The 13,495-nt window shown below is 39.8% G+C and overlaps 1 protein-coding gene across 1 annotated transcript in view; it reads right to left on the bottom strand.

Annotated features, from left to right (window-relative positions):
* The window catches only part of LOC308303106 (integrin alpha-M-like), a gene marked incomplete at both ends in the record, with an annotated part of 45,063 nt that overhangs the window by 30,901 nt on the left and 667 nt on the right, over positions 1–13,495 (bottom strand). The window lies entirely within an intron of this gene.

The following is a 13,495-nucleotide window of genomic DNA, read 5'->3' as shown; positions in this document are numbered from 1 at the left end:
TTAGGAATGTGACAAAAACCATTTTTTTTTTATTGAGCTCTAGTCTCCATGGCGTGACTAATCAATAGAAAAAAAGTCATTTTGGGGTGAACTACTCCTTTAATACATACCCGATATTATTATTGTAGAGGTTTTGTTCAAAAATCATGTAGTCACCATTTGAACAAAATTAGTCCATCCCTAAAACATGAGTGGATGCAAACAAAATGATCACAATGATTCCATTTTTAACGGCTGAGACCATTTGTACTGAATAATCAGTTCCTCAAAAACGGCATACAATTTTTAATTAACTCCTTATGTTGATGTTAATGTTGTTGCCTACCTTTAATAGACATGGGGCTGCATGACTCTGTAGAACACTTGTATATTTGGCCGCTCTTGTCTTGTGAAAGGGGTGCACTGACCAGTAAGCTGGGAGCAATCCCTGACCTGAAACGTGTTTACAAAATATTGAATAGTATCTAGAAATGTTCAGAAACCTTTCCATTGGCAATTAAAGGACTGTTATGAAAAACATTTATCATGGGGAGAAATGATTTAGACTAGTTTTAGACTAGTGTTCAGTCACACAAATCTATGCCGTCTTTATTTACCTTGATTGTCTTTGAACCACCTTGTATCCAAATCCATCACCATCATCACCAGGTGAACTCAATGATTTCCAAACCACAGGATCAATGTTAAAAGTACCAAATGCAGCTTGGAACACTGAGAAAAACAAGGAACAACAGCTCGCCATGGCAATATAACCAGTAAGACTCCCTAATCGGGAGATAAGCGACCGTTGGTCGCTTATCTCCACAAATAGGCCAAAAGTTTGTTTTACCAATTATCAAGACATACGGGCAGTTGACAGTTTGCCATGGTTACTCATTGAAGTTGAATCTCCATATATGGAGATAACCTACGCATCACACTAAGTCTGACCTCACCAGCCCATATTTGGGCATGAGCAACTTATGTCTCCATATATGGAGATATGATGACATCACACAGTCCTCAGCCGATGATGTGGCGTGATGTCATACAATACACAAACGAGCCCTACAGTATAAAGGGGCAATTCTTGCCAGGAAAGAAGCATTTCTTCGACTCAGACCTTATCGCCAGGGTTGGCTTATAGCAGCTGTCGGTAGATAATGCCGGTCTTATATAAGGGTCATTTGTGTACGGTGTGATTTGCCATGGTTACTCATTGAAGTTGAATCTCCATATATGGAGATAACCTACGCATCACACTAAGTCTGACCTCACCAGCCCATATTTGGGCATGAGCAACTTATGTCTCCATATATGGAGATATGATGACATCACACAGTCCTCAGCCGATGATGTGGCGTGATGTCATACAATACACAAACGAGCCCAGATATGAGCAGGGCAAAGGTGTGATGTGTGACGTGTGACGTGACGGACGTGACGGACGGTCGGTGAAGGTTTTGATACTAAACTGCGACCTTACGGTCGCAATTAAGACATGTTATGTCCATACCAGCAGCCTGTACTACTGTATCATGCCGGTAAAGGTGAAGAACTGAAGATTGAAACTCCCTGTGTAAAGGAATTTGTAGGATACAAGTTTCTTCTCGGATACAAGTTCCTTCTTGAATACATTAACATATGCTAATTGGTCAAATCATATGTTTTAATCAGCTACCAAGATCTTTATCAGTGTCATGACAAACAAATCTCCAAGCAGGCATATTTGAGGAAACCTACAGTATAATACGTGCCACAGGCAACTGGGAAGAGTAAGACAAGGTAGTAATTTAGGTCATTTTATTGAAGATATATAGTTTTTTAGTTAGATAGATAGATCTTACCTGTCAGGTAAACTGCAAGAGAAAGTGTCCACCCCATTGTAGTGACATACGGTAGGTCAACGAAGTACTTGAAAATGTTTTCATTGGTGAAACTGCATCTGGCAAAGAGAGTTTGAAATCAAAATGCAGAAATAGTACTATGACTGCTGTCTTATAGGAGAATTCCAATCCAGACAACCCGTTTTATTACCGTAATCTGATGATATAATAACCCATAACTAGTGGTACAGGTTTATTATTTATGTTTTCCACCACAGCTCCGATCGCGAGTGGTGGGGTCATGCGGTAAATCACTTATTTTATCCTTCAAAAATTATTATTATATTTGTATCTGTTGTCATTCATAATAACTTAAATCTTTCCACAGTGTTTGTGTCCTAAATGGGCCGCCGTAGCCACTACGGCAGCGACTTTGGATGAAATAACAGGTGAAATTTATAAAAAATCATGAAAGAATAAAGTATTTCCTCTACTCTGCTCTAAGCCCTGGTGGTGTGTCCAGACTGTCCACTGACTGAAGTCTCTGAAACCATTAAAAGCTTTTCAGGCGGGAATACACCTGTGTTTTCACTGGGATCCACAAGGTCACACTGAGCTTCTCATGTGAAAAGTTATACGTTTTAACACGTTGCATTAAAACAAGCTCGCCTTGTAACTCTTGTATGGCTGGACATGCATGAAAACAAGCACAAAAGTAAAATTTTCAGGAGTGTGCCCACCTCTCGTTCTGCGTGTTACACTGCCCGTGCCTCCCTTCCTGCCCGCTCGCCTTTCTTTGAAAATGATGGTAGATTTCACTTGACTGCGCCAAATAGCACAAATTGTTAATTTGGCCATTGCGCACTAGCTTATACTTCACCTTGTAATATGTCACATTATGTCATGTCATGCCCACTACTTGGAAAGATTTGGATATTAATGAATAGTGAATACACAAATGCATCACGGGTACACCATGGGTGTAGGTCCTGTGGATAATTATGTTTTTTTAAATATATGTCTTAAGTAGGCATATTTGGACAGAACAATGTAACATTTAGCTGCTCTACTGCTTTACTACATCTTTTGTAGTAGTTTCCCATCACTCAACTTAACCAACTTAATATAAAAGTACACACATTTTTCAAATGTTTAAAAAAATTGCCAATCTACGGGCTCACAACACGTTGCATCACATCGTGTTAGATAGGCTATATTAAAACAAACTAGTACCAAAAAAGGTACAATTTAACCTCTGAGATGTAGTGGAGTATAGACGCATAACGTATTGAAATTGTAAATTCTCAAGTAATGTAAAGGTAGCTCAAATGTTAAACTTACCATACGCAAGTACAGTACAAGTGAATGTACTTAGTTACTTTCCATCACTGGTGTGTAAATTCATTTGTAGCAAATCAGCACATGTATGTTACAGTAACAGACAACAGGGAACTGCACCAAATTGTGTCGTCTTTATAAGGACTAGTAGTACTGTACTTGTCCATAAAAGGCAATGTATTCTCAGCTTAGATTTTGATTGGTTTAGACATTATGCATGATGCTACTTATGTAAGTATAAGCCACATGGCCCTCTTCTAGCGCCACCATCAGGCCGATTTTGGCAAAACACATTTTTGGACACTGCTCCTATGGTTTTGGCCTAAAATCATGCAAAGCAGTACACAGTATCTCTAAAGTCATGTCATCAACATGGACCTGTCCAATTTCCCATATTCCCTCCTGATTGGCTACGCTTGCCTTCTAAAGTTTGTGTATGCGGCGTGACAGTCGTTTATCTCCCGATTAGGGAGTCTTACTGGTGTTTTTCACTTACTTCTCTTGCTGAACCACGGTTTTTCTGTCCTCCTCTCATTCAATGAATATATGACTCTCATCCAGTGTCAATAATGAACAACTCTCTCTCTCTCTCTCTCTCTCTCTCTCTCTCTCTCTGAAATCCTGCTTGTTCGGCCCTGGTCACAATGTTGTAAATGTACAAAACGCAAAACTACAATCATTATCACCAGAATGACAGTGTCATAAAACCCTGAAAGAGATCAATGTAATGCAGTGTAGCCTTGGCTGAAAAAGGAAGTGTTTTTGGTTTTTCAGTGTTATCGGGTTGTGATGAAGTACAGTTAACAGGAAACGTTGAGACGAGAAAACAGATTTCACACCTCTCACGACGACCCTCATCATAGAAACACAACATTTCCTCTGTGCTTCATAGGCCATCTGGTGAACCAAGAAAAAGTGCCAAGCAGTGCTTTGACTTAAATGATTGTCACTCAACAAAATACCCGGTGATGTGCACAGTCAAAAGTATTAGCAGACTTTGGTTTATACACAGTATAACAGTATGCGTAGTTAAACTTTGGTTTATACACAGTATAACAGTATGCGTAGTTAAACTTTGGTTTATACACAGTATAACAGTATGCGTAGTTAAACTTTGGTTTATACACAGTATAACAGTATGCGTAGTTAAACTTTGGTTTATACACAGTATAACAGTATGCGTAGTTAAACTTTGGGAGACCAAGTTTGTTGTGGTCTTATATCCTCCCCTCTTGACTTGCTGACACACACGCACGCACGCACACACACACACACACACACACACACACACACACACACACACACACACACACATGCGCACGCACGCACAGACTAAAGTACTTGTCCGACCTTTTCTACCATCTTTCTTTCTTTCTTTCTTTCTTTTTTTCTTTCTTTCTTCTTTCTTTCTTTCTTTCTTTCTTTCTTTCCACACTTTATTTTGCTGCGCTACTCCTCCCATGGGGAATCGTCTGCTTCCATTTTACTAAGAGATATGTCATAATATAGTTTAATTTATATTAATGTATTAGTGAATTAATTTTGTCCATTGACTTGAATGGGAAAATGCAAAAATGTAACTTTTACCAAATATGGAGATGACTGACATCATAGATGTCTGACGTCATAGACCACATGAGACGGACATGGAGGCCATGCTGATATTAGACTTTGACCTCTCCTTTGACTTGAAAGGCTAATGCCAATTCAACCAGCATGTCCATATATGGGCATTCCAATATATGGGCTATTAATATTGATGACATCAGGGATCCATATATGGACATAAAAGGATTGACACAGAGATCTCCATATACAGCTATATTAATTTATTAGTACATTAATTTTCCCCATTGACCTCAAAGCGGAAAATTCAAATGGTATAAAGATGGAATTAATTTGCAAGTGGGACTCACGTCACGACAACCACACTTTCAATTTCACAGAATTGCATCTTTCTAGTTGCTGTGTAGACTAGTGCAATGGTCTTCAACATTGTCAGGCCACGGACCGTTTTGCCTAGGAGACGAAGCAGGTGCCCGCCCCTGACCCCCTGTTACTGAACACTCTACATAGAGACAGCCACTTATTTGAATAAGAATATTTAACTTACTGTACTGTACATTGATCCATTAGGGCAAGGGTTGGGGTAATATACTATCAATAGATCTTCACACTTTTATGGTGTGACATGCACAGGATGTGTTAACCATAACCTCAAAGCTTTTTCACTGCATCCTGTTTTTAAACGAGAGCTTCTGGGAAGTCAGAGATTACATCAAACCACCTCTCATGTCCACTCACGTCTCTGAAACACGTCATTTCCTCTGTGCACCAGGAGGCAGTGGCGCTGAAGGGCCTAGGAAAGTTAGACTGAGTATAGGGGCCCAAGGTGCCAGGGCCCTCGAAAATCTGAGCATTTAGAAAAAAAAAGTAAGTCTCTAGCACATTCCTGTCAAAAGTTATGATTTTTTAAAGAATTGACCAACTTCTCACTGGAGTCAATGGATTTCACACAGTGATCAAACTTCCTTCGCCAAACAGGAAGTGCCCTTCACCAAACAGGAAGTGCCTCTATATCTCATGAACCGTTTGTCATACAGACTCGGGGCTGGTGTCATATGACTTGATTAAGAGTCCTTAACTTTAATTGCCGCTCCCTTCGCCAAAACAGGAAGTGCCCTTCGCCAAACAGGAAGTGCCTCTATATCTCATGAACCGTTTGTCGTACAGACTTGTGGCTGGTGTCATATGACTTCATTAAGAGTCCTTCACCTTAATTGGTTTAACTTAATCCCGTCCCCTCTTCTGATTGGCTGTTACCCCTTGTGACGTGGGTAGAGCTGCGAGGGCCCGGTCATTGCTGCTTGCAGCTTTAATTTTATCTATATTTTGAAAAATAATAATTAAAAAGGAATTGTAAAAATATCATTTTAAAGTATTATTATTCACTGATATTCCCTTATTGTTATTCAAATAATTATTGTCCTGCATCAAATATGTCCTGTATAAAAATATACATATAGGCCTACTCTATATACCTTTGATTACCTTACTTACCTTACTGTACTAATTAATCAAATAGATCCAAAATGATTGTGGTTAGGTATTTAAAACCAACCATAATGACAACAAATAGGCTTCCTCTGCCTCTGCTCTTCATTGTCTTGTCAAGTTCATTGTCTTGTTGTGCTAAATCAGAATAGGTATTGAGTTGGTGTTGTAATTATGGACATCCTTAATGTTTATAAAGTATTTTGACAGGTACTTGGGTATCATAGTGGTGTAGTGTATCTTGTACACCAGGCCCATTGCAAGTTGCTGTACTCTGTCATCTACTCTGAGCCACCCCACTCTTAACTGGTGAGTAGTGGTGAGGTGAGTCTGATAGGGAAGTTTAAGCAGGACCCTAATTAGTTTATTTTGGGCCCTCTCTGGCCGCCCCCCCCCCCCCCCCCCCCCCCCCCCCCCCCCGGGGGCCCATACAGATTTCTGTCCTAGGGGCCCAGAATTTGGTGCTACGCCCCTGCCAGGAGGGGACAACAAACCGACCCAGCTGAGCATAGCCTTCGGTTCGGCAAGAGAGGCGTCAATGAGAGAACTGATGTAGGCAAGAAAAGGCACCTTCTCCAATGAATGTGTGTTTGCTCGGGCCTTGAGCACTGGCTTGCTTGTCTCCAACAGACCTTAAAGGTCAACCAGATCCAAAAAGTAAGCAGCAACCTCACCATTATAGTGTAGTGGAACAGCATAGCAACTATTGTTGATAAAACATAAAAGGCATATTTCTATATTTGGGTTAATTTCCCCTTTTCCATCTAAACAGAATCTCATTTAATTTAATTTAATTTTTTTACATTTTTAAATTATAACAGTGTTTCTCAAATGGGGGTATGTGTACCCCTAGGGATACGCAGGGGTACTGCAGGGGGCACGTGAGGAAAACTAGAAATGGTGGTGATATGTATTGTACTGTTATGGTTAATGATAAAACATTGACAGAGTTTGTGTGAACCTGCTCATCTGTAAATGTCTAAACCAATAACTTGACTAGTAGTAACAGTTATTGATTAGAAAGCAATATTTATTTAAGCTGTTTTATTTTTTAACGTATTGGCATTGGAACTGGACTTTTGATGTCAATTTTGCTGTAGTCAAGGGAAGGGGTTACTTGGCTTCTGAAATCAGTTTAAGGGTGTAGGCTCTATGTCCTCCAGCTGAGGGCCCCCTCAGTGGCAGATGAGTCAGTAGGATGTTACAGCAGTAACCTAATGTGTGGGGAGGAATCCATTGGCATAACAACTAAATTGGGGATTAAAAGGGGGTAAAAATTATTGGCTACTCTAAATTTAAATAATAGGTCTCATATAGCTCAATAATCTGACAGTAATAGTAATTACTTCTATAGGGCGTTTCTTTGGTAATAGGGGTCTCCCCATCTCTCGAGCTCTTTAGTAAACCTAAAATACATTTTCAGGTCGGGATTATCAGGAGAGAGAACTCATACAGGATAAAGGATAAACAAGTGAAATTGGAAGTGATGAAATGAATACATGAGCAGACACATTTGGAACTGATGAACTCTCTCCTGAAAACTGTCAACCCACCTGAAAATGTATTTTCAGGTGAGAGACCCTTGAGAGACTTGTACAAACACTATAGCAATGATTACTGTCATAATTAATATAGTTTATTTTTGAGCGGTGGTCACACCGTCTCCATAGCGTGGCCGTGTGTGTATCCGTCTATGTATGTGGGTGGGTGGGTGGGTCCGTATGTAGCCTCAAGCCTGTGGTGTATATAGCCTGCAATACCAGTGGCGGCCTGAGTGAAAGTATGGCTCACACTCTCTCAAACACACATGCGCGTGTGCACACACACACACACACACACACACACGCACACGCACACACACACAAACGTGCACACACACACAGGCACCCCCCACCCCCCCAACAAACACACACAGGCACCTCCCCCCCTCTCTCTCTCACTCTCTCTCTCACACACACACACACACACACACACACACACACACACACACACACACACACAAAGCCCCCCCCCCCTCTCACGCGCACACACACACACACACACACACACACACACACACACACACACACACACACACACACAGGCTGTGTTCCCCCCCCCCCCCCTTCTCACGCACACGCACGCACACACACACACACACACACACACACACACACACACACACACACACACACAGGCTGTGTTCCCCCCCCCCCCCTTCTCACGCACACGCACGCACACACACACACACACACACACACACACACACACACAGGCTGTGTTTGGTTTTGGAGAGAGAACACCCTCCGGTAGGCATACCTGCACCATTTACTTTCAACACCTGGGTGACCTACCTTCAAGTGCCACTATTGAGCAATCTTGCAATGCATGTATTTGACCCATAAGTACTGCAACCCCCGCTGCACCCACCCAGTAGTGCTGTTGCGAAGCCTCCACGACCACCGCTCAGTTCACACGGGTGTGATTTTTTATAAAGAATGTTATGTTTACAAAAGAGCTGGAGAGACATGGTGACCCATGTTATTGAACAAACACTTTATATTACATTCTATAGCAATGGGGTATCAGATTATAGAGCTATTTAACATTTATTTTTAATTAAAAATATCACTTACACACTAAAAACTCATGGGTCATTTCTTGACCCAAATCATGGGTCATTTGTGTTAGGTCAAATTTCGGGGTCATTTCTCAGAGCCACAACCCTTCCTTAAGTTATTGGGATATTATTTTGACCCAATTCCAGGGTTGTTCGAGTTAGGTAATATTTATCTGGGGGTGACCCGTTTTTGGGGTTAGTGGTAACCCCTATACTTGGGTCAGTTGTCTAGCTTTGGGCCAATCAGGGGACAGGCACCATAAACCTGTTTGCAAAGCATGCTGGGAAAAGCATTTTTCTAGGTTTCCAGAGACATTTTCTAAGCTGTTGGGAGCTAAAAATGCTAAATATGTCATATCCATGTGTCTGTCTCGGCAAGCTGTCTGTCATATGTCTGAATTTGATTTGTCAATATTTGAGCCTAAACCCTAACCGTAAGTGCTTGGCTGCTAGGTTAGGGTTGAGCTCCCTCCCTAACAGCTTGTCTGAATGAGAAGAACTCATAGTAATTCTGAGATTATTTTTGTGTATCTTCTCTAAACTATTCTGATTATAGTATTATCAACATTGTTGCATAATATATTTTATGCACTTTTATGTTGATATTACCAATCTTTGAACAAATCATCTGAGAAGAAACCCTGAAACATTTCTGATGTTATGTTAATGACAGATAATATTGACATTGTCATTATAAAGACCATGCATATGTAGGTTGTATTCATTTAGCCCACTCAACCCCAAAACTTGGGTCATATTGACTACAATCTTGGGTCATTTTAAACAAATAATTTGGTTATTTATTTGACCCAATTTATGGGTCAATATTCATAACCAAATTTCTTGCGTTAAAATAACCAAACCTGGCATTGGTCCCTATTTGACCCGTGAGTTGGATCAAAAATGACCCAAGTTGAGTTGTTTTTGACCCAGCAGTTTTTAGAGTGTACTGCACCTTTAACCTGATAAAAAAAGCCTAATACTATTGAAGGAACTTCACACACGTTTGGGTGACATGCACAAGATAGAGGTGTTAGCCATAAACCTCAAAGCTTTCTCGCTTTTAAGCTAAAGCTTCTGAGAAGTCAAGATTACCTCAAGTTCACACCTCTCAGTCCACAAACACAGAATTTTCCAATCAGGAGGGGACAACAAAATAACCTAGCCTTCTGTACAGCAGGGTGGAGAACTGTGGTTCGCAAGAGAGATGTCTATCTCAATGATAGACATTAGCCTATGTAGGCAAAAAAGGCACTTTCGTTACAGCAAAATTTGATTTAGTTTTAGTCAGTCTTTTGAATAAAATGTAATTTCGTTTTTGTCATATTTTTTGTCATCAGAAAAGTTTTAGTTTTGGTCTAGTTTTAGTTGACTAAATACCATAAGATTTTAGTCGACTAAATCTATAGTTTTGTATGTGTTTTGGCAGACGTTGATGGCGTCGTAATGATTTTACACTTGGTTCCATGCTTAATATAGCCAATCTACAAGCAGCGCGTTGTGAATGCATCTGAGTGCAACACCTGACCGCAACCAAACATAAATAAAATGACTTGTCTTTTAGTTCTACTGGATCTCTTCTCCAGTAGTCCCCTAACATTTTAGTCTAGTTTTTATTTGTTTTAGTCATGTTTTCGACATTATAGCTCAGTTTTTATTTTGTTTTTATTTAGTTTTCGTCAGTGAAAAAAAGTAGTCGACGAACATTTTTCAGCATAGTTTTAGTTGACAAAATGAACTCCTTCAATGAATTTCTGGACACTGACCGGCTGGTTTCCATGTGCCTGAGAAGCAGACCTTTAAAGTCCAGCCTGATCCATACAAGTCACAGTATACTTTTCTACCTCAGACTCTGATGGAAAAGTATGACACTTACTTATACTATAAATACACAGAAAAACACTGGGTTAAAAACAACCCAATTTGGGTTGTTTCCCAACCCAACACTGGTTAAATATTGGACCGACCCATCGCTGGGTTAATTTAACCTAACATGTTGGGTTATTCATATAACCCAATGTGTTGGGTTATTTAAAATGTATTATATTTCCTCATTATTATATATTACTATTATGTTGGTGGTTCCTTTTTTAAATTGAAATTTCATCGGTACAACTGATAGTTGTCATTTTAATTAAATAATCACATTATCACAAAGCATGGGCAAAGCGATTCAGCCTATGCTAATCTTCCCTGTTAAGTTACAATATCAACAAATTTATTGACATTACCAAAATGTGACAATACATGGAAGACTACCATGGTCTCAGAGGCTAAACCTTCAAGAGTCCTCAAAGGTTCTGCATTTGATTTCACCTCTAGGGGGCGGGAGCTCAACCCTAACCTAGCACCCTAGCACTTTAGCTTATGGTTGAAGCTCAAATACTGACAAATCAAATTCTGACATAATGTCAGTCAGCTTGCCTTGGCAGACACTTGGATATGACACTGTGTCATATCCACACAGTGTCATTGACACATTTAGCATTTTTTGCTCCTAAAAGCTTAAAATGCCACTGGAAATGCTTTACCCAGCATGCTTTGCATTGTTATGCAAAGCAATGGTGACCAACGTATTTACCCAACGTGTTGGGTAGTCCAAAATAACTCAACAAATTCTATGGAAATTAAACCCAACAGCTAATAACACCATACCCAACAGAAATAACTCAGCGAATTGGGTTATCAGAATACCCATTTGCATGAAAACAACCCAATTAAATAACCCAATAGGCTTAACCCAGCCAAAACAACCCATCATTTCTGCCCTCAATAGAAAGTTACCTATTTAAACAATGATGCCAGATTTTGGTTTCTGATGCCAATCCCAATTTTGGAGTCTTAGCCCACCAGTTATTCAGAGATTTTTAGGCGATCAACAAGCCCTTTGAGCCCATGTAGATCTACTATTTTTGAAATATTTTGAAAGCCTTTGAAAACTAAACATATAATTAAAGTCTCATGAGACTTAAAGTTGTTAAGAATTGTGACACATCGACTGCAATGCTGATACAGACATCATCAAAAATCTCAAGGTATAGGCTATATACAGTATGTTTACCAGATCAATACTGGTTGCTCTCAAAATACATTGATATTTCACCAAGTCAACATATTCATGTCGTGATCTGTGGTACAAAAAGCTTTACAAGCAATGATTTAATGAAGTGTACAAGGATGAATGTAGATTCATCTTTGAAGATTTGCTTCAATTGAGGTGGTGACACAGACTACAAGCACCACCTAGTGGCTGTAAAATAAAATGGGGAGCCCAGAACCATAATGAGAGAGTCTCAAACAGAGGCTGTCTCTAAATGTCATGTTACACTGCTTCCCTGTGACCTGAAATGGTAATCTGAATTGCACGTTTGTATTCTTTCTTTTTTATGTTTTCCCAAACAGTTGGTCGGGACCCATATGTATAGGTCAAGTACCAATTTTTATGGGTCACTATTTTGAGTAAAAAAAGAAATGTTCTTTTCCTCCATTGAAAAAAAATATATATATATTTTTCCAAAATTTGTATAAAACATTTAAAAATAATTGTATACATAAAAAAAAGAAGTAGTAATGTAAGAAATTCCATAAAAAACTATATTTATAGAAGTAGTGAAAATAGCTGGTCTATACAAGCTTGCAACGCGATGCGAAACGTCACATTGCAAGCTTGTAGATCTGCTGTATTCACTATGGGTCCCAGGCAAACATTTAATCTCTCTTTTGGGTATCGACCTGAAACATCTCGGAACCAGTAGTAAAGAGGGTATGTGTGTGTGACAAGATCCTACCTGGAAGTTATGCGGGAACGCCTACGGAGTGGCAAAAAACGGAGTCATTGGAGTCATGAGGAGTCAGGAGGAGTCAGTAGGGGTGAGGAGTCAGTAGGGGTTTCCCAATGAGTGCTTCCAAACTCCAATGCTTCATGCTGCTTTATGTTTTGCCACTCAGTCTAGATGAGTGGCATATGATCTATAGGTCCAAGCCAATGATGCATGGTGGATGTGGATGTTATAGTTCACAGTGGAGATTGTGTGATGCACATACAGTATTATGCCTGTATTTAGGCCAAGTGCTAGCCTAGAATCAAGGGGAAGATAAAACATCCGCACACTGTTTGAAGCTCCAAAAACATACTTTAATACTGGCACGTTTCGACCTTTGAGGTCTTCATCAGGCAAATGTTTGATATATGGGTGTTAGTCAACCAGACTTCTGTGCTACAGGTTCTTATGTGCAGCAGGGACCCTTTTCCTGTCATTGGCAGTGGTGGAAAAAGCACTTTTACTTAAGTAAAAGACCAAAAGTAGAAAGTACTCATTTTGCAGAATGTCCCAAGTTTATTAGGTGTATGCATTTATGTATAAAATCTTTTGAACATGGCCAATCAGTAAGCTCACAATGTCACATCGCAATGCATTGTGAGCTTGTACTGTAGATCGCCTATTTTCAAATGGCCAAAATATATGTAGGGCTTAAGTGGTTAATGTATGTTTATATCAAAATCTAAGTACCTAGTATTGCTGTAACACCGGTCGGGAGGGGAAACCACTCTATGTCATGTGTAGTCCTCAAAGGACTACAATTTGGCCAGTTTTAACAACAAATAATTCCCCTGCGCTCAAGGACATACTTTTAGGGCTTACCTAAAGAACCCCTTGATGTGGCATAGTTTTGCTTTTGGAAAGTTTGTATGCATCTT

This window comes from Nannobrachium achirus (assembly GCF_963921795.1).
Source record: "Nannobrachium achirus genome assembly, chromosome: 18".
NCBI lineage: Eukaryota > Metazoa > Chordata > Actinopteri > Myctophiformes > Myctophidae > Nannobrachium > Nannobrachium achirus.
This window is presented reverse-complemented; position numbering and strand designations above follow the sequence as displayed.